The sequence below is a fragment of the Propithecus coquereli genome, unplaced genomic scaffold (assembly GCF_000956105.1).
Source record: "Propithecus coquereli isolate 6110/MARCELLA unplaced genomic scaffold, Pcoq_1.0 Scaffold490, whole genome shotgun sequence".
Lineage (NCBI taxonomy): Eukaryota > Metazoa > Chordata > Mammalia > Primates > Indriidae > Propithecus > Propithecus coquereli.
In genome coordinates, this window is record NW_012150730.1 from 43660 (window position 1) to 48151 (window position 4492).

The following is a 4492-nucleotide window of genomic DNA, read 5'->3' on the forward strand; positions in this document are numbered from 1 at the left end:
GGCTCCTGCAAGATCCTTCCTTCAAGACCATGAGGGGCCCGGGGTTGTCCCAAGCCTGTTCCTTCACATTTGGGGTTTCCCCAGGCTGAGAACCATGACTGGTTTGTGTTGGCATGAAGTCAGGGAATATGGCCACACTGTCACAGGCCTTGAGATTCAGACCCATCCTATCATGTGGGGTTGGGTCAGATTTAGCCTAAGTGTCCCCGGAGGAGTCCAGGAGGCAGCAACCAGATGGCATCCTCCCTGCTGCATTGGGCCATGGAGGCTGGTCCCAGAGATTTTCCTGACACTTGGGGCCAGCACTGTTTGGGTGCCACAGGTGAGACATCAACCTCTGTTACAAGAAGTGGGGACTAAATCTCTGAGGCCAGCGGTGATACAGGTGCGTCTGGTAGAGGAAATTGGATTCAGTGGCAGGCTACATCTGACCTCTGATGTCACAGTGAGGGTCTCTTCCTCTGGGATAGAGTCCAGGGGAGCCAGCCTGAGGTCTTAGATTGACTCTAGCCTGGGAGCCCCTCCCAAACCCCAGAAAAAATAGCCTCAGGATTTCCTGTCGCCTCCTTAACACTGGGCTCTGATCTCAGTTGTCTCCACCCTCTGCTGAGCTTCCCTTGCCTGTGCAGGTTTGGAAAGTGCCCTGGCAAAAGGACAGGAGGATGAGACCTCACATGCTGTGTGGTCCTACTTGAGTGGTTGTGTTATTTCCTTGTGGTCTTTTCTGTCCTGTGCTAACAGTAGTGGCTTCATGTAATCTTTTATATGGATAATATCAAAAAGAGCTTGATATATGTGCAAAAATATGGGGAAAATCACAAATATTAATAGATAAGGTGCACATGTAACAATAGATACGTCTTCTCATATGATTTCATTCACTTAAAGTTTGAAAACAGGAAAAGCCAAACCACAATGGTCAGTTATTTCCCAGCTATCAAGAAAAGCAAGGCCAGGTGCAGTCGATCACACCTGTAATCCCAGCACTTTGGGTGGCCAAGGCAGGAGGATCTCTTGGGGCCAGGAGTTTGATACCAGCCTGGGCAACATAGAAAGATCCCATCTCTACCAAAAATAAATTAGCTGGATGTGTTGGCATGTGCCTTTAGTCCTAGCTACTTGAGAAGCTGAGGTGGAAGGGAAGGATCGCTTAAGCCTAAGAGGTCAAGACTGCAGTGAGTTATGATAGTGCTACTGCACCCCAGCCTGGGTGACAGAGCAAGATCCTTTTCCTAAAAAAAGTGCAAGAAACGCAATGTTAAATGTAAGAGAAAGGCTTTTAACATTTGAGGTTTGGATAATTCAAAATGAGAGGAGTAGCCAATAATTAATAAAGATAATATAACATATTACATACTAAGTCACAAAGGGATAAGTTCTGTGGAAACATAGAAGTGTAGCACCTAGTAATGACAAAGATGTGCAGAAGAGAAAATTTAAGGAGGAAATACAGGGTCACCATCGTTCTCAGAGGAGACATCATACCTGCACACGCATTTGAAGAAAGAATCTGTGGGGAAGATGGCCCATGGAGAAGAAACAGCCAGTGCAATGTCCTGACGGCAGGAACTTACCCGGGTTCATTCCTGTATCCATTGTGTCAGGTCCAGGGTGACTGCTGATATTTTTCCGGTGAATTTTAATACACCGTACAAAAATCTTCCCACCGTATTTACATTACCTTAAGTACATCCACGTGTCACGAGACCTCCCTATCAATTATTTTCTCAACTTCTCCTTCCTTTCTAGGATGACCATTGACTACTGCTCTGGGAACTGTATATATTGTCACCTTCTGTTATATCCTGAATGTTTGGGTGCCCTGAAAATTCATACCCTGAAGCCCTAAACCTTAGTGGTTGCAGATAGGGCGCTAAAGGAAATAATTCCATTAAAATTAAGCAGTAAGAGTGAGGCCTTGATCCCGTAAAATTGGTGTCCATGTGAATAAGGAGGAGCAAGTGCTCTAGCTCCCTGTGCACGTACCAAGGAGAGGAAAGGCCATGTGAGGATGTGGAGAGAAAGCAACTGTCTGCAAGCCAGGAAGAAAGCCCTCACCAGAAACCAACCACGCCCCATCTCCATCTTGAACATCTGGTCTCCAGTACTGTAACAAATAAAAACTCTGCTTTTTAAGCCACAGAGCCTGTGGTAACTTGTTATGGCAGCGGAAGTGGACTAATACACCCCCGGGATACCTATTCTTCCACACATAATAGATGACAAGCTCATAGCTCCAGCCAATGGAAAAAACTAGCTTATCCAATGTCTTTTGGGTATACCCAAGATATGCCTGCGGTACGGACACCATTCCTTTTACTGAAACCCATAGAGCAAAATGATCCATGTGGAACCCAACCTCATGGTTTCTCCTCTTCTGGCCATCTGTGCAGGACACACAGTAGCGCTGGAGTGACCGGTTACTACGGTTATATATGACATGGGGTCTGCATACCTGTTCATGCAGCTTACCTGTGTCCTCTGTACCTGCTCAGGCTCAATCTTAGTGATACATTTGTAAGTTATAATCAAACACAGATTTGATACCTCTCCCTTTACAATGTAGTTGGTTCAAGAGAACTCTGCTCATAGAGTCATTCAGAGGGTCTGATGCCCAGGCTGGAATGTAGTGTCCCAATCATAGATCCATGTAATCTTGAACTCCTGGGCTCAAGCAACCCTCTTGCCTCAGCCTCCCAAGTAGCTGGGACTCCAGGCACACACCACCATGTCTGGCTAATTTTTCTATTTTTAGTAGAGATGGAGTCTCGCTCTTGCTCAGGCTGGTCTCAAACTCCTGAGCTCAAACGATCTGTCTGCCTTGGCCTCCCAGAGTGCTGGGATTACAGGCATGAGCCGCCACACCTGGCCCAGATTTTCCTTTTTCTGACAGCAGCTGGTGGCCAAAGCTTAGACCATTCCAAATCTGAACTCAGTCCTGCATGAACATAAGACCCAGAACTTTCATTTTATCTATTACAGATCACAACAACTAAGGGACTGTAAATGTAGCATGCTTATTAATTTGCATTTCTTTACATATATAATGAGGCAACTACTTAGGAGTCATGTCTACCTCTGCTATGGTTTGAATGTAACCTCAGATTTTATGAGTGGCACACTAATTTCTCAAATTTGTATTTTGACTGGAGGTGGCAACTCTGGGAGGTAATTAGGATTAGATAAGGTCATCAGGGTGGCAGCCCCAAGATGGGGTTAGTAGCTTTCTAAGAAGAGGAAGAGAGATCTGAGCTGACATGCAGGCATGTTCTTCCCATCTCACCATGTGATGCCCTCCCTCATGTTATGATGCACCAAAAAGGCCCCCAAATGATGCTGGTTTCTTGCTTTGGGACTTCCCAGCCTCCAAAAATATAAGAAATAAACTTTTCTTCTTTATGCATTACCCTCTCTGTAGTTTATTTTATAGCAACAGAAAATGGACCAAGACACTCCCATCTCTAAATTCATTGGTAACTTATATCTTTACCAACTGATTCCAGCACAGCTGTAGTTTCATACCGCAGGTGACTAGGTAGTCACCCAGGGATCAAAGAGTCTGCACGCTCCACCCTTTCATCCTTTCTGTTCCCAAACAACATTTCCATGACACAGGGTCATTTTAGCAAGTCCACTTTACTGACACCAAATGTACAGGAAAAACAAACTGATTACTCCTTCTCTATTCTCACACTTTTGGTCATCAAGGGGTTTTTCCCACAAGGAATTCTCCACTTCTAGACAGACACCAACTGGGAGTCCAACAATTTAACTCAACTCTGATTCCATCTACCTGGAGACACCATCCATAACACAGGTTAAAGACTCAGTCCCACAAGACTTCCCCAACTTCAGACCCCATTCACCTTGTGAGATCAAAAGACACTCCTGGCACTCAGGAAATTATAAGGAATTTAGCAATTCTGTGTTAGATGCTCTTATCACTCAGAAAATTCCAAAGGCCTTAGGAGCTCTGGTGTCAGAACCAGGGTCAAGGACCAACCATTAGAACAAAACATTCCCTTAGAAACCCTATTTACAAAGATTTTAGGAGCTCTGAGTCAGGTACCAGTACAGAGACCAATATATGTTTCTCATTATTTTACACATACATAACATACAAAAATGAAAATTAGCTTCATATATCTGCAAAAATACAGGTAAAATCAGAAATATATATTGTGCAAATTGTGGCCACACATATAATTCTTGTCATATGATTACATTCATACAGAGTTTCAAAACTGGCAAAGCTAAACTACGTTGGTCAGTATACTACCTATAAAAAAGCTAGAAGGCACTAAGTTTAATATAAGAAAAAAATCCCTAATTTGGGAGAGGTTGGAATAATTTCATTAAAAGGAATAAACAGGAGCCAACTGATGTCCTGCAAATATTCCATTTATTGACCTAGTTAGTAGCTACTTAGACATTAAATTTACAAAATATTTCACTTAAGTTGTACACAATTTTCTGTGTGCATGTCAAATTT